At 39.4% G+C, this 26,665-nt stretch overlaps 1 protein-coding gene across 1 annotated transcript in view; it reads left to right on the forward strand.

Moving 5' to 3' along the window:
* Positions 1-19,394: 19,394 nt before the first annotated feature.
* macc1 (MET transcriptional regulator MACC1) overlaps positions 19,395-26,665 on the forward strand; it is a 46,080-nt gene continuing 38,809 nt past the window's right edge. Inside the window, exon 1 of the mRNA XM_003222143.4 lies at positions 19,395-19,604. The gene's annotated coding sequence lies outside the window, so the exon portion shown is untranslated. The remainder of the gene's footprint in view (positions 19,605-26,665) is intronic.

Genomic DNA, 26,665 nt, shown 5'->3' on the forward strand with positions numbered 1-26,665 from the left:
TGCTCTTCTCCACACTCGCATGCCATGGACTCCATTCAGTTTGTGGCCCCATTTCTTAAAGTTGGCTCTGCGTCTCATGGTGCCAGAGCACAGTCTGTTCAGCGCCTTCCAAATCGCACTGTGTGTGCCCAGAGGGGAGTCTCTCATTTAGTATCAGCCATGGCTTAAGGTTCCAGGTTTTAGCCTGCCACTTTTGGACTCTCACTTGCTGAGGTGTTTCTGCAAGTATCTCTGCAGATCTTAGAAAATTGTTTCTTGATTTAAGGCATTGATGTGCTGGCTGATATCCGTACAGGGGATGGGGCGGAGATGTCATTTCCTCGGACCTTTCATTACTGGCTGGCAAGACGGGTAAGGAAGGACATTCCCATGTCCTTACTCACCTTACAAGCCAGTAATGAAAGGTCCAAGGCAAATGACATCTCCGGCCCTTCCCCTGTATGGATATCAGCCAGCACACCAACACCTTTCAGCTGGCCATGCTGAAAGATGGGGAAAGACTTCACTTTCCCCTTGCTAATGAAAAACTCTCTGGATGTGAATTGTAAATGTTTCTTCCTTAACTGCCCTGGTAGTAATTTTTCCAGTTAAGGGGAAAGTGTTATAATTTGATGATTTGAAAGGACTGCTGAACTTTTCTGGTAAAGTCTTAGTTCGGAATGGCAAAGCACATTTTGAAGGATGGGTAGAAGTACCCTGAAAGGCAAATTCAAAGAAACTGATCAACAATCTGGAATGACTTCAGTCTGCATTTTCCTGGTGAGGCTGAATTTGGCTGGAATATGTAGAAAAATAAACAGCATAGTTGCCAGTAGTTTGACATACCTGGGCACATTCTTGTCCTTCTAATAAAGGAAAAGGAGAAGGGAAGTTTGTTATGTAAGGGAGACCAGCTTTTCAAAGAGAAAAATGCTGGAAGAACATATTTCTGTGCAGTAACAGCTCCTCTCTCTCCTCTTAACAGCTAATCTAATTTAATGTCTACAGCATATGGTTTGAAATGTGGACTTCCAATCAATTTGAAGTATTTTAAACTCATTTAAATAATTTCAGATTCGCACTGGATTGGCAGAAATACTCTGATAGCCCAAGAATCAAATCAATTTTGCCTGTAGCCATAACAAGACTTAGAATAACCTTTATAGAAAATAAGATTTAATACTCATAACATATGCTATTCATAATGGCACTTGAACATATTTATTTGAAAGTCAAATTCAAGTAGTTAAATATTTACTTGGAAGTAAATTCCACTGTGTTCAGTGAAGTTCACAGTTAGGAAGGCTAAAGTTGTAATTCTATACCCACTTCCTTGGAAGCATAGCCTAGCCACACTAAACTTAGCTCTGAAAGAAATATTACCTAGGAATATATTGAAATGGTACTTTAAATTCCTGTGGATCCTAACATACAACTGGATCTATACATAGTGCATTTTTAAAGTACATGACTCCCACCAAGATATCATTTCTGGTATGTTCATTTCCACAAATGAAGCTGTGGTATAACTGCTACTTAAGAAACAGCCATGTGTATGTACAGCTACAAGGAAATCTAAAGTTTTTAAGGATTTGGATAGGATTTGAAACTAGCCAGGGGGGCTAGTTGAAATTGATGAATCAGTTGGTTCCTTTAATGGAATAGGTACTGGTAAGTTCACCCTCCCAACTGATAACCATCATGACTCCATCCATCCAGAGATTTGTATTTTGCTACAGTGCTTAGCATCCTCACCTATAAAGCTTCAATGAACTTCCATGAATGACACTACTAGAGCTTTCTAGCTAAAATCTTTTGGGATTACACCAAATTACAAATCCTAGGATTTTATAGGGTATTCTGAGGCAAGGATTATTCAAATGTGTTTTTCATGAAATCATAGGATTGGAAGAGACCAGAAGGGCCATCTAGTCCAACCCCCTACCATGCAAGAACACACAGTCAAAGTACCCCTGACAGATGGCCATCCAGCCTCTCCTTAAAAACCTCCTGGGAAGGTTTTTGTCATTTCCTTCCTCTGAAATATAGCACACAGCACCAGTTATTCATTGGCAGTCTCCCATCCAAGTACTAAACAGAGCTGTATTTCTTCCAAGATCAGGTGAAATTTGGAACCTTTCGAGTATTTTACAACAGGAAAAGAACACCTCTTCCAGTCCCACTGCCTATTAAATGGACCTCCATCATTGAAGGTATTCTCAGGAGGGTCTTTCTTTAATATTTTAATATTTAATATTTTAAATTTTGAATGAATTCATACCAGTTATTTCTAGAGGATTATTTCATAGAACACATCATGTTTTCACAGGGTATGGATGCAAGCACTTTTCTCTGCTGCTATTCCAATCTCACCTTACTTTATGCAAGTTATACATAAGACTTGGATGACTTTGTTAGCTGTTCCTTACATGTGTGAAAAGACTGAGGCATTATACAAGATCGTTGAACTTGAAACCAAGATGGAGTGTTTGGGCCAGAATCCCAAACTCAATGCAATAATGGTTCACACTGTAGGAGCCAGGTACTTTAAAAGCACCAGAAGATTCATTCTATGCCCATTAAGAAAAAGGGTAAGAAGCTACGTACTATGGGCATAAAATTTTACTCTTCTATGGCCTTGATGTGCAAGATCTCCAATTATGCAGCACATGCATGAGAGCGTATTAGCCACTATTGTGAGAGGAAATAACTTCATACCTGCATGAACATCCAGGGTTACAGTTGTCCTGCAAACAGACGCTCATTTGTTGGCTACTTCCATGCAACAGACTGTAGCATCAAGGCTTTGATTAGTGTATTGATACTTTGCAGGCACCCAGTTGTGCTCTTCGACTGTTCTCACCTAGACTCATTCTACTATTGAAGACCTCCCTTTAGATAAGGAGGTTCTTTTCAATGCTGATACAAATAACTGTCCTGGAACAGATATGATCCACTACTTAAAATTTCTTTTGAGTAGATCATATCTAAGAGGTATTAAATCTCTCTGACTGGATACCAGTTGAGACCTTCCATACTGTCTCCTCCTTCCACTTCTAGGAAATTCTAATCCTCCTTGAAGTATCATCAGCAACAATCTAAAAGGACCAGCTTGAGTCATCAAAGCAGGTGCTTTGACCTCCTTAAGACAACATCCTTTCTGTCACCTTGCTTCTACCACATATTCTATCTATTCACAACAGGCTCCACTTTCATCATGTCTGGTCCTCCAATCACATCACATATGTCAGTCCTAAACATTGTGGCCAGATGATATGCGATAGAATTTGTGTACATCCATGCACACATAGGAGATGCTAGAACAGGAGGTGGGGTCGCTGTTGGTCAAGGGGCTGTAGTGTCTGTTCCTATCTCTCATTTACATCATGAATTTTTCATCATGTTGAAGAATGGAGGTCTGCATCCCATCTGGGATCTATGCGCAACGTAAACTAGTCGGGATGGTTATACTCACTTCTTCCATTCATCTTATGCAGAAGGTTGACTGCTCTGTCACAATGGACCTAAAAGATGTGTATTTTCACATCACTATCTGACATTTCCTCACAGACATTTCCTCTGTTTTACAGTGGGGATATGTATGTATCATTTTCATTTCATTTCCTTTGCCATGTGCACTGACTCTTATTTGTTCACCAAATACATAGCCTTGGTTCTTGCACGGCTTCAACACAAAGGCTTCATTCTCTTTCCTTACAAATTGGTTGTTAGTAGTATGCAACCAAGAACATCGTATTGCTGACATTCCAGATTTTTTCGTGTCAGGAGTGACTTGAGAAACTGCAAGTCGCTTCTGGTGTGAGAGAATTGGCCATCTGCAAGAACGTTGCCCAGGGGATGCTCAGATTTTTCTGATGTTTTACCATACTTGTGGGAGGTTTCTCTCATGTCCCCGCATGGAGATGGAGCTGACAGAGGGAGCTCATCCATGCTCTCCCTGGGTTGGATTCGAACCGGCAACCTTCAGGTCAGCAACACAACCTTTAAGTCAGCAGTCCTGTCGGCACAAGGCTTTAAACCATTGTGCCACCAGGGCTCCTGACATTCCAGGTGACTACTCAAAGAACTATAGTTACAGGTAAGCAACCTCTCTTTCTCATGTATGAACTTATTCACATATGTAAAGTTTCATTTTGTCTATTTTTTTATTGTGTATTGTATCATCGACACATGAATATTATTATATCTGCACAATCTGTAACATACACTCAAACATCATTTTGGGAGGCATGTTTTTTCCTTTAAAAGCCTTGACATTTGGCTGTTACACAAGCCTGTTTCTAGAAAATTCGTGTTTTCCAAAAATAGAATTCTCAATAGTTTTTCTAAGTAAATAACTCACAACAGTTCCAAATGCAATTGGAATGATGACATCTTGAGATTATTTTTCCAATGGCAGATTTAATTCACTTTTATAAAATCCAACAAATATACTCTTGGTCAGACTCTGAAGGAAATTAACTAATACTGGCAAGTCTGGTTTAAAAATGGATTTCTGTTCAGTGACGTCACAGCTACTTTGGCCTCTAGCTCTTCTGTCAAAACAAATATATCTTCCTTTCTTATTTTTTTCTGCAGGGTTTGCACTTTCTACTTGAACAACCATTTTTAAAAAGTGCCACAGATAATTTTGCTCTACCTGTCAAGATATTAATTTTAAAGGCAAAGCAAAACATAGCTTACACTCAATTTCCTGAAACTATTCAAATTTATTGAAGAAAATACAATGAATCCAATAAATTTTACTTTGCCTTGCTTACAGATATACCAAATAAAGTATCTCCCCCTTATCCATGGGTTCACTATCCAAGGTTTCACTTCCCCATCCATTCACTTACCCAAGGTTTCACTTACTTATCCAAAATATATTCACCTCTGAAGTGTTTCTCTAAGTCAGTGGTTCTCAATCTGTGGATCCCCAGATGTTTTGGCTTTCAACTCCCAAACATCCTAACAGCTGGTAAACTGGCTAGGATTTTTGGGAGATATAGGAAAAAACATCTTGGGACCCAGTTTGAGAACCACTGCCCTATGTTATTATGTGATTCTGTGGTATGCTTCTGGCCCAAGTATAATTGAAATATAGGGTTCCCTATTATTCACAATTTCAGGTACCCAAAGGGGTGGGTGGGTGAGTCTAATAAGGTATCTCCCATACAGGAGTCATGCTGTACAACTAATAACTACCTTTCTTTTATTAACATGTTAAAAGGCAGATTCAGTCTTAGCAACAATGACTATTTTTTTGCTGCCTGAAGTCTAGGATAGGATGTGACCCTCTGCTTTTCACATACAGAACCTGGATTGACTGACGTCCGGGCTGTGGCGCAGCTGGTTAGTAGCCAGCTGCAATAAATCACTACTGACCTCATGTGGAAGAGCATTCCAGAGAACAGCAGCAACCACTGAGAAGGCTCTGTGATGATGATGGGATCAGAAGAAAGCCTTCTCCAGCAGACCTTAAAGTTCTAATTGGTACATATTAATGCGTATATATCCATGGGTGGTTGAATGTTAATTCAGCAGTGGCTGTGACATAGCTTACTTCACAACACCTGAGGTCCATTGGATGGCCTAGGCAACTCAGGGAAAAATGCACGAGACACCTCTGCTTTTCGACACCTCCCAGGTGTTCTTTACCTGTTAGCATCTGCTATATGAGGCAGCTACTCCATTATGGTTAATGATAGGGCTGGTTCCATGTCCACAAATCTCAAACTTAACATGTTCACAGAATATGAGAACAAGTCACCTCCCTTCCCATACTTAATCACATCACTTTAAATGAGATTTTAAGTAGCACTGAAAATTTAGTTTAACTTTTTAAAAAATCAAGACTGTCAAGTTTAATTTTAAAAAAATGACATGAACTCCAAATGGGCAGCAAATAGGCTTTTATGAAGACCCACAGATGAATAGGGGTCCATCTGCACTGTAGAATAAATGCAATTTGACACCACTTTAACTGTCACTAGCTGTGCCCGGCCACGCGTTGCTGTGGCGAAGTATCGTGGTATGGGAAATAAAGTATTGAGGAATTGTTGGTAGTTAAGGTAAAAGGTAAAGATTTCCCCCTGACATTAAGTCCAGTCGTGTCTGACTCTGGGGGTTGGTGCTTATCTCCATTTCTAAGCCAAAGAGCCATCGTTGTCCGTAGACTCCTCCAAGGTCATATGGCATGACTGCATGGAGCGCCATTACCTTCCCGCCGAAGCAGTACTTATTGTTGCACTCACATTTGCATGTTTTTGAACTTCTGGGTTGGCAGAAGCTGGGGCTAACAATGGGGGCTCACTCTGATTCCCCAATTCAAACCTGCGATCTTTTGGTCCACAAGTTCAGCGGCTCAGCGCTTTAACATGCTGCGCCACCAGGGGATATTATTTCCTAAAGATTGTGAATATACAATATTTCTGTTGGTTCTTTTTTTTTTGTCTGTTGGAGGCAAGTATGAATGCTACAATTAGGCAAAATGATTAGCATGTAATGGCCTTGCAGCTTTAAAGCCTGGCTGCTTCCTCCCTGAGGGAATTTTTTGTTGGGAGCTGTTAGCTGGCCCTGATTGTTTCCTGTGTGGAATTCCCTTGATTTCAGAGTGGTGTTCTTTGCGATATTTTATATGCTTCTACTGTCTGTGTAGATGAAGAAGTCCCCATATGCAGGCTTGAGCGCACACATTTCAAAAAAAATAATTATGTGGCCCTCAGAAAACAGAAGATTTGCCAGACTTTGGTGATGGGAATACTTTGTTGGGAGGTGTTAGCTGGCTCTGACTGTTTCCTGTCTGGAATTCCCCTGTTTTCACAGTGCTGTTCTTTAGTGTTCTGATTTTAGAGATTGTATTGTTCTGTTTTATTATACCACAGTAATTTTTATATATTCTGATTTTAGTGTTTTTGAATACTTGGAGGCAGATTGTGTTCATTTTCTCGGTTCACAGCAACACAATAATAATAATAATAATAATAATAATGATAGTAATAATAATGACTTTGGTAATACACACTGCTTCTCTCCCTTCTCAGCTTCCTTTCTGGAAAAATGCTTTCTTGGGAGGTGTTAGTTGGCCCTGATTGTTTCCTTTCTGGAATTCCCAATTTCCCTGCTTTCAGAGTGTTGCTCTTTATTTACTCTCCTGGTTTTAGAGATTATATTGTTCTGTATTATTATACCACAGTAATGATTTCATATTACAGTAGAATCTCACTTATCCAACATTCGCTTATCCAATGTTCTGGATTATCCAACACAGCCTGCCTTTTAGTAGTCAGTGCTTTTGTAGTCAATGTTGTAAATTCATTGTGATATTTTGGTGGTAAATTTGTAAATACAGTAATTACTACATAGCATTACTGCTCTTTGAACTACCAAGTGGGCGGAGCTTAGCCTTCTAACTGGCAGCAACTGGATAAAAACAATTATTCCTCTCCTTCTAATTAGGACTTTATTTTTCTTTAATTTTTGTTGTCGGAACCTAGAGGCAAGGATGGTGGGTTGTGTTGCCAAGTTTCGTGGCTCTGGGGCATTTAGTTTAGTTGTTTAGTCCTAGGCCGTGATTCCATTACCTTTTTATATACATAGATGGCACAGTGCTATGGAATCCTGGGATTGATAGGCACCAGCACTGTTTGCAGAGAAGGATGAAGAACTTGTAAAGCATCTACCCTCATGATTCCATAGCACTGAACCAAGTGGTTTCAAGCTGCATTCATTCTACAGTGTAGGTTAGGGGCTGGTTCACAGTCCCTCAGACTGTTGGGGGGCTGGATTATAGTTTGCAAAAAACACAAACTAATTCCTATGCACACTACACATATCTTATTTGTAGTACAAAAAAATTAAGAACAATACAATATTTAGAATGAAGAACAATTTTGTCCAACATAAACTTACAATGGGAAGTGTGGGCTTGCTTTTGGCTGATGAGGTAACTAGTCAAGCAAATTAGAATTTCTGTGTGCCTTCAAGTTATTTCAGAATTAGGGTGACACTCAGTCTAAAGTTTAGGGCGGGGCCCAGGTATAACCTTGGAGGGCTGCATCTGGCCCGCTGGCCTTAGTTTAGGGGACTCCTGGTGTAGATGCACCCTAAGCCTAAAGATAGTTGTTTTACAGCATTTGGAAAAAACACAAATTCTGCACTCTAGCTCTACTGTTTCCAGGACTGAACATGTGGACCACATCTTTCTCTATTTTATAATATCTTCATTCTCAATGGCATGGCTGCTCTGCACTTCATTATTCATGCTCTTATCAAATCAAACTTTTTTCCTGCCCGATGTCATTGTAAATTGAGCACTCAATTTCCAAATGACCCAATTCAAACAGAATAAAAAGTTTTGTCTTATATAATTACTCACCCTGTTCAAAAATAACTACAGCCAAAAGAGATAAAATTCATTTTTAAAAGAATATAAGGCTATTACTGAAAGGCATTATAATTAATACAATCACTGCCATGATTAATATTAATAATTTGACACTAGGGAGAGATAATAAGAAATTTAAAGACAGGAATATATTGACTGAAGCAAACTATGTGACATCAAAGCATTCAAGCCCAGCTTTGTTCTATAATTTAACATTCGTGTTGCATTTCACCATATATTCCCTCCCTCCCCCCCCCCCCCCATATTTAAAACTTGGTTTTAAACAGAGTACGAATATATATGAAAGTAAATTTCTTAAACTACATTTTTGTTTGTGTTTGAAAAGAGCATTGCATATCCTACACATAAAATACTAGGTTTGAAAAAGATAAAATCCTTAAAAATGTAAAAACTGTATGAATTCTTATTTCAGATCAGGCTAGATTACAATGAAATTGGAGCCCCTGGTGGTGCAATGGGTTAAACCCTTGTGCCGGCAGGACTGCTGACTTGAAGGTTGTGTTGCTGACCTGAAGGTTGCTGGATTGAATCCAACCCCAGGAGAGCGCAGATTAGCTCCCTCCGTCAGCTCCAGCTCCATGTGGGGACATGAGAGAAGCCTCCCACAAGGATGGAAAAACATCAAAACATCCGGGCATCCCCTGGGCAACATCCTTACAGACAGTCAATTCTCTCACACCAGAAATGACTTGCAGTTTCTCAAGTCGCTCCTAACACGAAAAAAACAATTAAATTCATAGGGTTGTAATAAATCAAGAGGTGATTTGAAGCCACATACACATACACTGCCATCTTCACCAGGAGTCAATACTTAAATCTTTTTTAGCAATCCAAATTAGAACAGATTCTCTGAATCAAAAGGATTTATCTACCATTCAATCACCACTTGGTCATTAATTCAGATGGTACTCTACTTTAGTTGGGACTAACCAACAAGATTTAGAGCAACATTCTCTAATTTTGGAAGTTGCATATATATATATATATATATATATATATATATATATATATAAAAACCAAGAAAACAAGTGACAATTTCTGTTTTTTAAAACAATCTTCAAAATCTTCTACTTTGATTTCTTGAATTTGAGCTGCCTCTGAAATGCACAACAGGAGTTCTGAGAAGGATGAATTGAAAATTAGTCCCTTAATGAGAAAGGTCAAATTGACCAAGAACACGAATTTGTGTTGTTTTGCTCCATCTCAACTGATTTATGAGGAGGATTTTTGTTTATTATTTTGATGGTATATTCTATTTTTGTCTGTCTTATTTGGGACATACCTACTGTGTACTGCCATGGTGTCTGCAAGAATGAAATGTACTCTGAATGTTTTTCAATAGAGAAATAAATTCAGTTTACTGTCACGCACTGTAGCCTCTGCAAGACGATCATGTTACTTTACATCAGATGAAGAAAGAAGACAGTTATTTTATGTATGCCTATTCAGACATTCAACATATTGAAATCAGTAAGAAATACACCAGTGCTCAAGACCTTCAGAAGACTCAGTGATAAGAGGTGAGCTTCCTTGTTACAACAGCGCCAACTTGTGGCCACATTTAAAAACTGCAGAATTGATCCACTCTAACCAAGGAAGAAATGCGCAAATTTTGGATGTTAACCAAAGAGGTTGATTTCATTAATTTACCCCTTTAGGTCCCATATTGTATTTCCTGATTAGTCACCATCAGCACAACTCACAAGGAACGTGAAGTCAGGAATTGTGTCTCAATAGTTGTTGACAATGAATTCTGTTATTTCATTTACGATACTACAAGTTTGGGAACTTTCTGGGGGTCTTTGTAATATTTGTAATTTTGTCTTCATTATCTATAACTAGATGATTTAGCAAATCTGACCACCTTATCATTTATCCTAACTCCAGAGCATTTATGAACAAATTTTAAAAGCACTAGTCCCAATTCATATTTTTAAGAAACCTCAAGATTTATATCCAAGCTTCCATTGGGAGAACTGTTCAGATGTATTGTCGAAGGCTTTCATGGCCAGAACCACTGGGTTGCTGTGAATTTTTCAGGCAGTATGGCCATGTTCCAGCAGCATTCTCTCCTAACATTTCGCCTGCATCTGTGGCTGGCATCTTCAGAGGTTCTGTTGGAAGTGAGGCAAGTGGAGTGATACAGATTATTATATGAGAATTCTGGACCACTCTGACAACCATTATATCAGATTGCACATAGAAGACACTGAAATCCACAAGGACATGGACAATTTCAACAAAAAGGAGGAAACCGTGAAAATGAAAAAATCCGACTACCAGTATTAAAAAAAACCACACCAGCATCAAAACAGTAAATAATGAACAGCACTCAGAAACAGGAGAATTCCAGACAACAAGCAATCAAGGGCCAGTTAACGCCTCCCAAACAGAGGAAACCTCCAGGCAACAAAGACCAGGCTACCTCTATGCAGAAACCCTCGCTGATTTACTTTGAAAACTTCATGACTACTCCAATGCTAATTCAAACTTGCTAACTGAAACATTCACACTTGCTTTAAACTGTAAAGGGTTCTTGCTCTCACTCTGGACATTCCACATATATATCTATACTTTCCTCACTGCCAACAGAACCTCTGAAGATGACAGCCACAGATGCAGGTGAAACGTTAGAGGATAATGCTGCTAGAACAAGGCCATACAGCCCAAAAACTCACAGCAAACCATTGTCCAGATATTTCCACCATCTACTCATAGAATCATAGAGTTGGAAGAGACCTCATTCCCAGTTCTTCACTCTCAATACAGATGAAAACTCATTCTGTTATTCCAAGATAGTCAAATGTAGCCAGGAATCTTTCATGAAAGATTGTCAAAAGGGTTCCTTAAAGTCCTTGAATACAATCCGCACCTTTCGACATAAAGGAAGGGCAGGGATCCAGAAGAACTATGACTCAGTATGCATGAGTCAACATGTTGGCTTCATTTTCAGACTGGCACTGGCAGTGGGAGCAGCTACGCAATCCATGGATTTGATTTTTTTTATTTCTCATGAAGCTTGAGTGTAGAAGCAATTGACATTCCTTTCTCCAAAAGTCAGAGTGATGAACCTTAAAAAGAAACCCTAGACATTTGCTTTGGTTTCCTGGGAGAGAAAGGAGTCAGAGCATTGGCTACTGCTGTATTTTGAGGTCACATGGAACAAACAAACAACAGATTTGTTTAGCTTCTTCTAGTGCAAGACATAGTAATTAGAAAGTAGGAGTGTGAAGCTCCCATCTGCCACTGTCTCTACTAGATGAAAGAATCTGCCTGAAAGGTTGTTTACACACCAAAATAAACCATCAATCATTCAGATTATTCAACTCTGGAGCTACCCTGGATTCACCACATTAGGCTCAACCATATATACCACACTAAAAATGTATTGCTCGGTAATGGTTGCCAGTCGGGTTCTGGCTGGTTGGAATAGCCGCTCCCCCCCCCTCCCCGAGGATCTAAGTGTTCAGAGCGGATTGTACAGGATAAGGTGATCTGGTATGTAACCTGGACCCAAACCATGAAGGGCTTTAAAGGTCAAAACCAACACTTTATACTTTGCCCAGAAACTAATTGGCAACCAGTGGAGTGACTTTAGGATAGGTGTAATATTATGCTCACTCATGGTTCTTCCCGTGACTAATCTGACTGCTGCATTTTGAACTAATTGGAGTTTCCATACATGGTACAGAGATAGCCCAATGTAAAGTGCATTGCATTAGTCAAACTTTGCGGTTACCAGTGTATACACTACCATCTTCAGGCGTATCAGCTAAAGCTGATAGCAAGCACTCCTGATTGACATTTGGAGAGATGGCTCCAGGAACACTTCCAAGCTATAAACACAATCTTTCAGGGGGAGTGTAGCCCCTACCAGAATTGGTTGGCACACTTCCATCCCTAGGTCAGGACCCTTGATGGCAAGCACTTCTGTTTTGTCTGGATTCAGTCTCAATTTGTTTTTCCTCACACAGCCTATTACCTCCTTCAGGCATTCATTCAGACTATCTGGAGTTAAAAGGAACTGCTTTATCACTTTGCCCAAAAAGAGAAGGCTAGACACTGGTCTGTAATTATTAAGGTCCAGGGGAACTAGAGAGGGCTTTTTCAGCAATGGTCTAACTACTGCTTCTTTTAAACAGGGTGGGAAATTCCCTTTCTTAAGAGATGCATTGATAATTTTGTTGTATTTGAGATCTAATTGCACCTTCTCCCTGAACTGCATCTCCTCCCAGCCAAGAGGGATAGGGATCAAGAAAGCAGATTGTCGTCCTTACTTGCCTCAGCAGCTTGTCCACACCAACAGTACTCACTAATTGAAACTGATCCAGTGTCATCACACTCACAGAGTTGTGGGACACCTTGTTGTTGACTTCTGCTCCAATGACGTCTTCTAAGTCAGTTCATTTGCAAGAGATTTTCTTTGCGAAATGGTTATTAAAAGCATCACAGTGGACTAGTGAAGGTTCTAACAAGGGGTTCAAAGGGGAGAATACTTGAGTTAAGCCTCTCACTACTCTGAATAGCCAGCTGGACATGAATCTGCAGACACAATGCATGCAGAGAAGAAAGCTTTCTTCACTGTGCGTATTGCCACTTGACAGGAGAGAAAATGTCATCTATATCATGTCTTGTTGCATAAAATTTGAGTTATCTGTGCTCTAGTTATCATCCTTCCCATTTCATTTAAGAGCCTGAATTCTATCAGAACAGTAAAAGTGACTGGATACCATCTGGAAGGAGCAAGAAATCAGTGGCAAAAAAAAAACCAACCATCTAAACTTGCCAAGTTCTATCCCAGATTCATATACAAAATAATCCCAACTGTAAAGTGCTCTTGCCAGTTAGAATGGAATATATTGGGCTAGACTAGTGGTTCTCAACCTGTGGGTCCCCAGGTGTTTTGGTCTACAACTCCCAGAAATCCCAGCCAGTTTACCAGCTGTTAGGATTTCTGGAAGTCAAAGGCCAAAACATCTGGAGACCCACAGGTTGAGAACCACTGGGCTAGACTGATAGTTTAACTTAGCGTAACATAGCTTTATACACTCAAGCATGTGCCATTTATTCTCACTTGTGAATGCTAGCCAACCCCTCTTTTGTTTTCTTTGTAGCTGAGACGTCACAGTTTTTTTTTGTCAAAGTGTCCACTCCTTTCTCATTATTACATTTTAACCTCAAACTGTCTGATAGTGAAGTAATAGCCACAATCAGCTATATTGTCCTAACAACAAAAATGTAGAAAAAATCTTTCCAAATGAATCATCAGACTGTTGTGACTGCTTTTATCTGCCAGTTTGGCATGCGGATTCCTCTATATACAAATCCTCTGATTAATCCATTAAAGAACAAAATTGCTTATTAACCAGCTCTGATATCTTGTGGATAGTGGTGGGTAAGGGTTTCAGTTACTCTGTAATCAACTGGAATTCAAAATAAAATTTAAAAGAATCCTCTCAAAGCAATTTCTGCACATTAGCCTTGTCTTTTGACATTATATACCTGAATTTGCTGAAATGTGCATTCTCATTTCAACTTGCATTAGAGAAAAAGACTAACATAATATGTCAAGACCAAAAATCAACTGAAAAGAATACAGGAAAATGACTCATATTTAATATGCTTCTGATCAGTTCGGCACTTTTCTAAATAGTTGTTATATGGAGCAAATCGTCACACAAACACATCCAAGCTCTGCCTGAATCTTCATGCTAGCATGAGGATTTTGGGAACTATAATCCAAACCTTACTTTGACATATGACCCTTCTGCACTGCCATAGAATCCAGATGATCAAATCAGATAATCCACATTATCTGTTTTGAATTGGGTTATATGATCTACACTGCCATATAATCCAGTTCAAAGCAGATAATCTGGATTTTATATGGCAGTGTAGAAGAGGCCATATTCTGCACCTAAGTTGGAACCACACCAGCGAAAATAAATGACTATATGTACAGGAAGCAAATTCAGATGGCCAAAGAAAAAATTAAACATACTACAGTATGACATGAGACATATCCTCATATTTGGAGTCCTCAGTGTCGCAGTGGGTTAAACCACAGAGCTGCAGAACTTGGTGACCGAAAGGTTGGCGGTTCAAATCCGGGGAGCGGGTTGAGCTCCTGCTGTTAGCCCCAGCTTCTGCCAACCTAGCAGTTCGAAAACATGCAAATGTGAGTAGAGCAATAGGTGGGAAAGTAACAGCACTCCACGAGTCATGCTGACCACATGGCCTTGGAGGTGTCTATGGACAATGCCAGCTTTTTGGCTTAGAAATGGAGATGAGCACCAACCCACAGAGTCGGACACGGCTAGACTTAATGTTAGGTTAAAACCTTTACCTTACCCTCTTATTTGGGAAAGTTAATATGGTGAATTAGTAGTTTATATTTTGGATGAGCACTCAAGAGACTAGGCTCTGAATCTTTGCTAAGACATCAAAACCCAATGGGATTGGATCTACACTTGTTGGGAAAATCATTTTAGATCAGCTCTATTCTTCTTACGTGTCCACATTCCTATTGCTTCCAAAAGAATACAGGAAAATGACACATATTTAATATGCTTCTGATCAGTTCAGCACTTTTCTAAATAGTTGTTATATGGAGCAAATCGTCACAAAAACACATCCAAGCTCTGCCAGAATCTTCATGCTAGCATGAGTATTTTGGGAACTATAATCCAAACCTTACTTTGACATATGACCCTTCTGCACTGCCATAGAATCCAGATGATCATATAGGACTTGATCATCTCTGTTTTCTGAATCTGCCCTCCACCCTGCAGCGTGTGGGATTAGCTGCATCTTTTTACTCCACATTTTTCAGTGTAACTAACTCCAGTTTACTCTTTCATTTCACTGGGATGATTTTTTTTAACAAGAGGTGATTATTTTCAAAGTTTTTCAGCGTTTCCTCTTCATTTGCTAATTATTTCAAACTGTACCTTTACACTGTCTACCATTTCCTTGAGTGTGCCATTATCTGCTGATTTCATTCTTGAATCCTCTACAACTATTCCCCTGGTTCAGCCTAATGCTGATGAGAAAGAATAGCAATCCAGATGAATCAGCCTCCTTTTGTTTGAGGAAAACACGCAAAAGCTGAATTCTTTTTTTAAAATAGATCTTAGCCTGTTTCTCAGCCACAAAAATCGAAGAATGCCTTGCCTTCTTATCATACCCAAGGAAAAATGAGGGAAAGAGGGGTCTTTCATTATTAGAAATCAAACTAAAGGTGAAGTTAGAGGAACATTGTGGGTAATGGCAATAGAAGATCCAGGTATTACAAATAAGACTTTGTATCCTATTTTTGCCCTATTAAAAGAAAATAAAGCTTGCCTGTTAAATGAATTATCTCTGAAAGAGGGCAAGTGTGCTCTGATGAATCAATGCAAGTGGCAAAGTTGCTGAAAAGGCTACGCTCATTGTTAATCTATAATTAGCATGGAGAAACAGTTGGTATGGTGCCATGAAGTGGATTAAAGAATAGGGTTAATTTGATGTTGTCGTCCTGATGTGTTCTTATGGGTGATAATGCATTCTTGACAACTCAGTAATGCATTCTCTGGATTTTTTTTGCTGCTAGGTGTACTGTAGATCTGCCCCTGAGGCACCTTTGGGAAATCATACTCTTTCAGCCTTAGAGGCTGGCATTAACAAATCTTCTCTAAATAAATCTTGGCAAGAGAACCCTAGGAAATTTTAGGTCTCAGATGATTCTGAACTGGCAACTCTAGCACTTACATGTTCCAGAAGCATTCTCTCCTGACGTTTCACCCACATCTATGGCAGGCATCTTCAGACATTATGAGGTCTGTTAGAAACCAGGCAAGTGAGGTTCATATATCTGTGGAATGTCCAGGGTGGGAGAAAGAACTCTTGACTTTTGGAGGCAGGTGTGAATGTTGCAATTGGTCACCTTGATTAACATTGAATGGATTTGCAGCTTCAAATCCTGGCTGCTTCTTGCCTGGGGGAATCCTTTGTTGGAAGGTGTTAACTGGCCCTGATTGTTTTGTGTCTGGAATTCCCCTGTTTTTTTAGTGTTGCTCTTTATTTACTGTCCTGATTTTAGAGTTTTAGAGTGACTGATTTTAGAGTCTCAACAACCCAGTGATTCCGGCCATGAAAGCCACCCTACTGGGATCTGCACGCATCATCCGAAAATGCATCACACAGTCCTAGACACTTGGGAAATGTTCGACTTGTGATTTTGTGAAACGAAATCCAGCATGTCTATCTTGTTTGCTGTGTCATACAATAATAATAATAATAATAATAATAATAATAATAATAATAATAATAATAATCTTTATGTATATACCGCTCCATCTCCTCAACAAGGTTAAACATAGTAAACATAATAAACATCATAAGAACCAAAACAATTCTATTTAAAACAGATATAAAATTACAAATCCAAATCAATATACTCCATCAAGGATTCAAATACCAGTATAAGGGGGTGAATGAATAGGAAGATTACTATTGCAAGTACAGGTTATGTATCCCTTATCTGAAATGGTTGGGACCAGAAATGTTTTCAGATTTTGGGGGGATTTGGGAATATTTCGATATACATAATGAGATAACTTAGATATCCATGCTTCCTGCCATTTCACAGATCCAGGCTCACATCTTGTCCATTCTTTGCTTGTGTTATATATGAGACCTGAGGCTGAAGAGAGATTGGGGATCTCAGAGAGTGAGGATATTAGGAGTCTGATAGTGCTTGTACTGTCCAGGAGATCTCCAGGCAGCTGTATACTTCTGCCTTGCAAACAAACAAGCAGGAGCATCGCACTAACTGCCCTGAAGGTGGAAAGTTTGGAATTTTGGAGCATTTTAGTCTGGATTTTCAGATTAGAGATACTCAATCTGTAGCAGCATCACTAGTATCCCTACCACCGTTTTTTTAGAAGTCTTAGGGATATATGACTTTATCAGGCCCCTTCTACACTGCCATATAAAATCTACAGTATTTGGTTTGAACAGGATTATATGGCAGCATAGACTCATATAATCAGATAATGTGGATTATCTGCTTAGATAATCAGGATTACATGGTGGTCAAGAAAGGGCCTCAGAGCCTTCCAAATTGTGGCCCATTTACACTGCCATATAAAATTCAGATTATCTGCTTTGAAGTAGATTATATATGGCAGTGTAGACTCAGGCCCCTTCTACACTGCCATATAAAATCCTGAATATTTGCTTTGAACTGGATTATACTGAAGTGGACTCATATAATCCAGTTCAAAGCAGTTGTATCTCTGTGCATTTCGTTATTACAATGTCTATGGAAAGATAAATCATAGAGTTGGAAGAGACTTCATGGTCCATCCAGTCCAACCCCCTGCAAAGAAGCAGGAAAATTACATTCAAAGCACCCCCAACAGATGGCCATCCAGCTTCTGTTCAAAAGCCTACAGAGAAGGAACCTCCACCACACTCTGGGACAGAGAGTTCCACTGCTGAACAGCTCTCACAGTGAGGAGGTTCTCCCTAATATTCTGATGGAATTTCCTTTCCTGTAGTTTGAAGCCGTTGTACCGCGTCCTAGTCTCCAGGACAGCAGAAAACAAACTTGCTCCTTCATCTCTATGACTTCTGCTCACATATTTATACATGGCCATCAAGTCTCCTCTCAGCCTTCACTTCTGCAGGCTAAACATGCCCAGCTCCTTAAGCCGCTCCTCATAGGGCTTGTTCTCCAGACCCTTGATCATTTTAGTCGCCCTCCTCTAGACACTTTCCAGCTTGTCAACATCTCCCTTCAACTCGAGTGCCCAGAATTGGAGACAGTATTCCAGGTGTAGTCTGACCAAGGCAGAATAAAGGAGTAGCATGACTTCCCTGGATCTAAACACTAGACTCCTATTTAGGTTAAGGCAAAAGTTTTCCCCTGACATTAATCATGTCCTAGGGGTGCTTATCTCAATTTCTAAGCCAGCATTGTCCATAGATATCTCCAAGGTCATGTGGCTGGCATGACCTTCCCACAGAAGCAATACCTATTGATCTACTCACATTTGCATGTTTTCAAATTGCTACCGTAGGTTGGTAGAAGCTGGGGGTAACAGCGGGAGCTCACCCCGCTCCCGGATTCGAACCACCAACCTTTTGGTCAGCAAGTTCAGCAGTTTAACCCTCTGTGCCACCAGGGGCTCCATAAATACTCCTATTTATGCAGGCCAAAATCTCATTGGCTTTTTTAGCTGCCACATATTGTTGGCTCATGTTTAACTGGTTCCCCACGAAGATTCCAAGATACTGCTGTCGAGCCAGGCGTCCCCCATTCTGTATCTTTACATTTCATTTTTTTGGCCTAAGTGGAGTGTCTTGCATTTGTCCCTGTTGAACATTTTGTCAGTTTTGTCCCATCTCTCTAATCTGTTGAGATCGTTTTGAATTCTGCTCCTGTCTTCTGGAGTATTAGTTTATACGTCCCAATATATATGTGTCCAACTGTCCATATTTCTTATAAGGGATTTGTTATTAACATGAAATATTTGGAAAGCCCTGGACGAGATGTTTCTTTTTCCTCCCCACCCTGACAATGATATTTATATTTATCTATTTCCTCCTGAGTCAACAATGAAACCATTAGTGCCTTGTCCACCTATTCACAGCCCGCAGGTTTTTCACCTGTAGGTTCCAGTTATTCCAGTTCATTATGATTTTAACCTCACACCAACAGCTTTGACATCAAGTCAAAGCGAGACACCAGACACACAGCCTGCTTCGACTTCGTTAATCGACTGGATCTGTTCATAGTGAAATGCTCATTCAATTCCAACACTGTTAAAACAAACAAAGGACAGAAAAAACTAAATACAAAAGCTGAAGTCGGTACCCACCCCTTCCGTGCCTCTTCTCTGCCGCCCGAAGGCGAAACTTCAGTGATCAGACGTGTTTGCCTGGTTTCAGGTGGGAGCCCAGGTGAGCCGAATGGGCCTGTGGGTAATGTAGTTCAGTCTCTTGTAGGAGGCGGATTCCACTGGGGTTGTGAAATCGCAGCAGGACTCCACGTCCCACAAGGCATTGCTTGCCACCCACAAGCAGAAGGCGTGGGCTGCCAATTGGGTTGCTAACTTGTCTGCATTTTTGGAAAGCTGCATGGAACCACCAAGAAGGCATCCTTAGGGGGAGATCTCGAAAGAAATGGCTTAATGGAAGTTGTCTACCCCTGACTGAGGAGAGGAAAAAGGTATGTTGTCTTCCTTTGAAGTATGCTGCAAACTTTTGAGGACTTTGAAAGTGAGAGAGAGCAGCTGGGGACGGAGTGGAAATATCTGGATGGATATCCCTCTTCTAAAATGGTGAATTGTGGTCTGAGATGCAAGGTTGGCTTTTGAAAAATCTAGCTTCTGGCTTTCACTGTGATGCGGGTTTATTCTTGGAAGAGCTAAAACTATGCATCATGTAGAGTCATAAGATCAAAGCTGTAATTGCATTTGTTTCTGCTTGAAAAATGAAATCTCAGTTTTCGCAATGGCCCATATCATTATTTTTGAAAATTTTGAAAGCTTAACCACAAGTTTTGGATAAGAAGTGTTGCACCACAATTTTAGTCTATAGCAGTGGTTCTGAACCTGGGGTCGCCAGATGTTTTTGACCTACAATTCCCAGAAATCCCAGCCAGTTTACCAGCTGTTAGTATTTCTGGGAGTTGAAGGCTCAAAACATATTTGTGTGTGTTCATTCACTCAGTTGTCTCCGACTCTTCGTGACCTCATGGACCAGTCCCAGTTCCTTCAAGGTCAAGCCAGTCTCTTCAAGGATACCATCCATCTATCTCACCCTTGGTCGGCCTCTCTTCCTTTTTCCTTCCATTTTACCCAGCATCACGATCTTCTTCAAGCTTTCCAGTCTTCTCATTATGTGGCCAAAATACTTCATCTTTGCCTCTGATATCCTTCCCTCCAATGGAGTATGGATTGGTTGGATCTTCTTGCAGTCCAAGGCACTCTCAGGATTTTCCTCCAGCACCCAAGTTCAAAAACATATTAATGTTAAATTTATTAATCTAGGACTGAGGTTGAGAGATCTGGATTGAAATCCATATTTGTCCATGAAACAGAGGAAGGGTGAATCTTTGATACATTATCACTTTGGACTACATCCAAAGAAGTGGGTTTATATCTACAAAACCTTGTGCACAAATAAAAACCAGTTAGTGTTATAAGTGTCACCTTGAATCCTTAAATCAGGAGAAAGCGGAGATAAAACTAAATTAAATAAAACAAATATAAATAATGTTCCCTTCCTACCTCTTTTGCTATAGGAGATTAACACAACTATCTCTTTACATATAATAATATTTGCTCATGACACTCATTGGATTATTTTGGATTACTTTCCTAACTCGGAGCCTAACCCTTTCTCATAGGTTTTTTGTGAGAATAATTGTGTGGTGAGGCAGGCAAGGACGATGAAAAGTATAAAGCTATGAAATTATAAACAACCTCAAAAGATATGGAAGTTAAAATGAGATACAATGTTTCCTCACTTATCGTGGGGATTAGGTTCCAGGATCACCTGTAATAAGTGAAAATCCGCGAAGTAGGGGCACTATATTAATTTTAATATTTATACATTATTTTAGTAGTTATACACTATTCTAAATCTTTATCAACCAATCGTGTGTTGATAAATCACCTCCTTTTCCTCCCGTTGCCGCTTGGGCTCCTTTTCTCTCCCTTTGGCTTCTCCTTCCTCCCTTCCTTAGGCTGTGCATTGTAATTTTTTATGATTTATGATAATCTTTTAGAGTTTATTGAAAAACCGCAAAACAGTGAATCCGCGATAAGTGAACCATGAAGTAGTGAGGGAACACTGTACTTTGTTTCTCTAGATAATGTGCTGTTTGTCTGTGGTTGCATTCTCTTAGCCATGCCATCTGAATACAGTACTCTATGAACCCTATAGTTTCGAGGTAAATATGCTTTATCCATGCTTTGAGATTAGTATTCATCAACAAGTCTTAAATTTTCTATCTTGCTCTTTAAATAATCCACCTCTAAATGGAAATATTCAAATATGCATTTTATTCATTTCCATACCTTTCACTGGATACTAGTGACTGGAGACCCTATATCCCAGGATCTGATCCCAGGTTTGCAGTTTATCCCAGATTATATGGCAGTGCAGATTCATATAATCCAGTTTAAAGCAGAAAACTTGGGATCAGATCATGTCTGCAAGGGCCCTCTGTTGCTCTCATTACACTAGGCAGTTGTAGTTGGAGAACCCTGAACTGTTCTGGCTCTGTCTGGTGGAATTTTTGGATTTGTGTATGTATATGTATGGATGGGCTGAGAGTTCCTTTCTAGGGAGCTCTTGGTTTTAGTTCAGGGGAGTGTACTTGAACAGTGCTATTAAAATTATATGAACTAGTGGCAGTCTGAGAGTGCCTTGGACCACAAGAAGATTCAACCAATCCATCCTCCAGGAAATAATGCCCGGCTGCTCACTGGAGGGAAGGATATTAGAGGCAAAGATGAAGTATTTTGGCCACATCATGAAGAGACAGGAAAGCTTGGAGAAGATCATGATGCTGGGGAAAATGGAAGGAAAAAGGAAGAGAGGCCAACCAAGGGAAAGATGGATGGATGGTATCCTTGAAGTGACTGGCTTGACCTTGAAGGAACTCGGGGCGGCAACGGCTGACAGGGAGCTCTGACGTGGGCTGGTCTATGAGGTCACAAAGAGTCAGAAACAACTGAATAAATAAACAACAATGGCAGTCTGTGAACCATCAACTGCTAGTCCCTGTGAGTTTCCATGAAAGAAATAAGCTATTGTAACTGATGGGTGCAACTACAAAGCAGGGTTAACAGGAAACCCTCACATCAGACATTCTGAGAAGCACCGGACTAGACTTGCAGAGAATTAAGAAATACTTCGCCAAAATCCCTGGATTCCATAAAATGACAATTAAAGTTCTATCAGACAGCTACAACTATGCAGTGCGAATACATCCTCTATGTTAGTGGTTCCCAACCTTCGGGCCTCCAGGTGTTTTGGATTTCAACTCCCAGAAATTCTATCCAGTTTACCAGTTGTTAGAAATTGTGTGAACTGAAGTCCAAAACACCTGGAGGCCCAAAGATTGGGAACCACTGCTATATGTCATGATAGTGCATTCTGGATGAGTGGGTTGAACCACTACATCTCCCTTGGATACCCTCTTGCAGCTTTATGACTGCACCAAAGGCCAAACCAAGCTCAACATCTGAGACCCTTCACATCACAAAATTATAATGCTGTATTTTGCTTTAATTGTCATGATTCCATCTTATGGAATCCTGAGATTTGTAGTTCAGGAAGGAGGTATTTAGATCTTTCAGCCAGAAAGCTCTATTGTCTCTCCAAACCATAAACTCCAGGATTGTACTGATTGGTGAAAGAATGAAATAAGGAAAAAAAAAAAAAGAAACAAGAAAGAAGAAAGAGAGAGGGGGGGGAGGAAACCAGAAAGGGGACAGAGAAGAGAGTATCAACGTTTACAAGCATGCTAGAATATAACAGTTGTGTTTGAGATTAGAAGTTTGACGACCTCCGGTCCATTCCACAAGGAAATTTGCTTCTGTTCTTTATTCCTTATCTATCTATCTATCTATCTATCTATCTATCTATCTATCTATCTATCTATCTGTCTACATACATCTCTTTATATGTGTGTGTGTGTGTGTGTGTGTGTGTGTGTGTGTGTGTGTATATATATATATATATATATATATTTAACTTGCTGCCGCAAGCACCATCCTTGTTCGTTCCTTTGTTTATCCTCTCCTTCTAATAGCCTCCCTTCATCCTCATCCAGTTATGCTGTCCCAACTCTTTCTGCCTATTTACCCGCAGATATTCTTTCAGTGGTGACCAATCCATTCTGTGTATCCTATTCTGGTCTCGTAGCAGAAAGGACAGCAGATCCATGTCCATATATTCTCTTAATTTTATAAAACACATGTCCACGGTTGGAATTTCTCTTGTGCATCACCTCTGCGCGATGAGATTCCTAGCTGCTGCCGTTATATAGAATAAAAGTTTATCTTTATTCTTTCCTAACTCAAAGTCCATTATATTTAATAGATTGTACTCCGGCTTTAAGTCGTACTTCATCTTTAATATTTTTTGTGACTGGTCGTGTATTTTCCTCCAAAAGCCTTTAACTTCCTTACAAGAGTGATCTTGAGAGATGCAAAAACAAAAACAAAAAAAACATGTGGCCCCATGTTTTCTAAGGCATATAGCATGAAGTACACAACATGAAACATTAATTGCTAAGCATTACTTCACAATGTTAGTGTAAACCTGCAGTTTCACTTGGAGAATATGAGTTAATGAATTGGTATGAAGATACATGAGTGATTCATTCAACAATGACTTTTTTTTTAAATATTACAAAACATAAATACCTCACAAGGCTGTTTTAGGCAATGTGCGGTTTAAGAAATGAAAGCTGTTGTTTCTAAACGTACCGACTTGGGGGGTAAATTCCATTTAACTTGAAGAGACTTGCCTTTGAGTGCTTAAGACTATTGAAAAGCTACCATTGTTTATTTGAAGGAAACCCATTTTCCCATTTCTGTTACACTAGCACATAATAACAAAAACAAACTTTTTGATTTTTTTTTCCAATCCAAGCACACTAAATAAAACGTTCCTTAACTGATGGATCAATATGCAACATTATTTTTTTTACAAGTGTGGCATATTAGAGAATTTCATCTAAATTAAGGAGTAAGGAGCATCTCCTGTAATTCTTCAATTTTAAGATGCCATTGATTGTAAGACTACGACGTACACTAATTTCAGTACCAAATCAACCAAAAGGCTTTATTTATGTACATAAAAAGCACCCACGCTTCTAAGATGCACCCAGTTTTTAGAGATATTTATATCGGGGGGGGGGGGGGGAGACATCTAAGAATGGATGAAATGCAGAAATTATGGTGTAGCCTCAAACTATTTGTAATTTTGGATTTACATAACATCATATGACTTTGATTGTAAGACTCCATCGATTGTAAGATACACACTAATTTCAGTACCATCAACAGAAAAAAGTATATTTATATATTAGAAAGCAACAGTTATATGGGGGAAAGTTCACTTTAGAATTAAAGAAATACAGTAGTTTAAAGCTATTAGGAGATTGTTATCACTGGTGAACTCTTTTGGTCAACCTTTTATAAAGGACTAGCTGTGCCCGGCCACGCGTTGCTGTGGCGAAGAATGGTGGTATGGGAAATAAAGTATTGAGGAATTGGTGGTAGTTAAGGTAAAGGGTAAAGGTTTTCCCCAGACATTAAGTCCAGTCGTGTCTGACTCTGGAGGTTGGTGCTCATCTCCATTTCTAAGCCGAAGAGCCGTCGTTGTCCGTAGACTCCTCCAAGGTCATGTGGGATGACTGCATGGAGCGGCGTTACCTTCCCACCGGAGCAGTACCTATTGATGCACTCACATTTACATGTTTTTGAACTTCTGGGTTGGCAGAAGCTGGGGCTAACAGTGAGGGCTCTGTCAGTTCCCCCAATTCAAACCTGCGGCCTTTCGGTCCAGAAGTTCAGCAGCTCAGCGCTTTAACATGCTGTGCCATCAGGGGACATTATTTCCTAAAGGTTGTGAATATGCAATATTTCTGATTGTTTTTTTTTTTGTCTGTTGGAGGCAAGTATGAATGCTGCAATTAGGAAAAATGATTAGGATGTAATGGCCTTGCAGCTTTAAAGCCTGACTGTTTCCTCCCTGAGTGATTTGTTTGTTGGGAGGTGTTAGCTGGCCCTGATTGTTTCCTGTCTGGAATTACCTTGTTTTCAGAGTGGTGTTGTTTGCGATATTTTATATGCTTCTACTGTCTGTGGCCCTGAGAAAACAGAGGATTGGCCAGACTTTGATGATGGGAATACTTTGTTGGGAGGTGTTAGCTGGCCCTGATTGTTTCCTGTGTGGAATTCCCCTATTTTCAGAGTGTTGTTCTTTATTTAGTGTTCTGATTTTAGAGATTGTATTGTTCTGTTTTATTATACCACATTAATTTTTTTATATTCTGATTTTAGTGTTTTTGAATACTTGGAGCCAGATTGTATTCATTTTCACGGTTGACCGCAACACAATAATAATAATAATAATAATAATAATAATAATAATAATAGTAGTAGTAAGGATAGTAATGATAGTAATAATAAGGACTTTGGTAATACATAGTGCTTCACTGCCTTCTCAGCTTCCTTTCTGGAAGAATCCTTTCTTGGGAGGTGTTAGCTGGCCCTGATTGTTTCCTTTGTGGAATTTCCAATTTCCTTGCTTTATTTACTTTCTTTATTTCTTTATTACTGTCCTGGTTTTAGAGATTATATTGTTCTGCATTATTCTATCCTAGAAATTATTTCATATCAAAGTAGAATCTCACTTATCCAACATTCGCTTATACAATGTTCTGGATTATCCAACACAGTCTGCCTTTTCATAATCAATGTTTTTGTAGTCAGTGTTTCAAATTCATTGTGATATTTTACTGGTAAATTTGTAAATACAGTACAGTAGAGTCTCACTTATCCAACATAAGTGGGCTGGCAAAATGTTGGATAACCGAATATGTTGGATAATAAGGAGGCGTTAAGGAAAAGCCTATTAAATATCAAATTAGGTTATGATTTTACAAATGAAACACCAAAACATCATATTAGACAACAAATTTGGCAGAAAAAGTAGTTCAATACGCAGTAATGCTATGTAGTAATTACTGTATTTATGAATTTAGCACCAAAATATCACGATATATTGAAAACATTGACTACAAAAATGCGTTGGATAATCCAGAACGTTGGATAAGCGAGACTCTACTGTAATTACTACATAGCATTACTGCGCATGGAACTACCTTTTCTGTCAAATTTGTTGTATAATATGATGTTTTGGTGCTTAATTTGTATAACGATTACCTAATTTGATGTTTAATCAGCTTTTCCTGAATCCCTTCTTATTATCCAATATATTTACTTATCCTGCCGGCCTGTTTACGTTGGATAAGTGAGACTCTACTGTATATTTCTAATCTTATATTATCTGCTCAGAACTGGATTATATGAGGCCCCTTCTTCACAGTTGTATAAAATGCACACTGAAGTGGATTATATGGCAGTGTGGAGTCAAGATAATCCAGTGCAAAGCAGATAATATAAGATTATAAATGGGTTATATAGCTGTGTGGAAGGACCTTGAGTCTACACTGCCATATAATCCAGTGCAAATTAGATAATC

Source organism: Anolis carolinensis, chromosome 6 (assembly GCF_035594765.1).
Source record: "Anolis carolinensis isolate JA03-04 chromosome 6, rAnoCar3.1.pri, whole genome shotgun sequence".
In the NCBI taxonomy this organism is placed as follows: domain Eukaryota; kingdom Metazoa; phylum Chordata; class Lepidosauria; order Squamata; family Dactyloidae; genus Anolis; species Anolis carolinensis.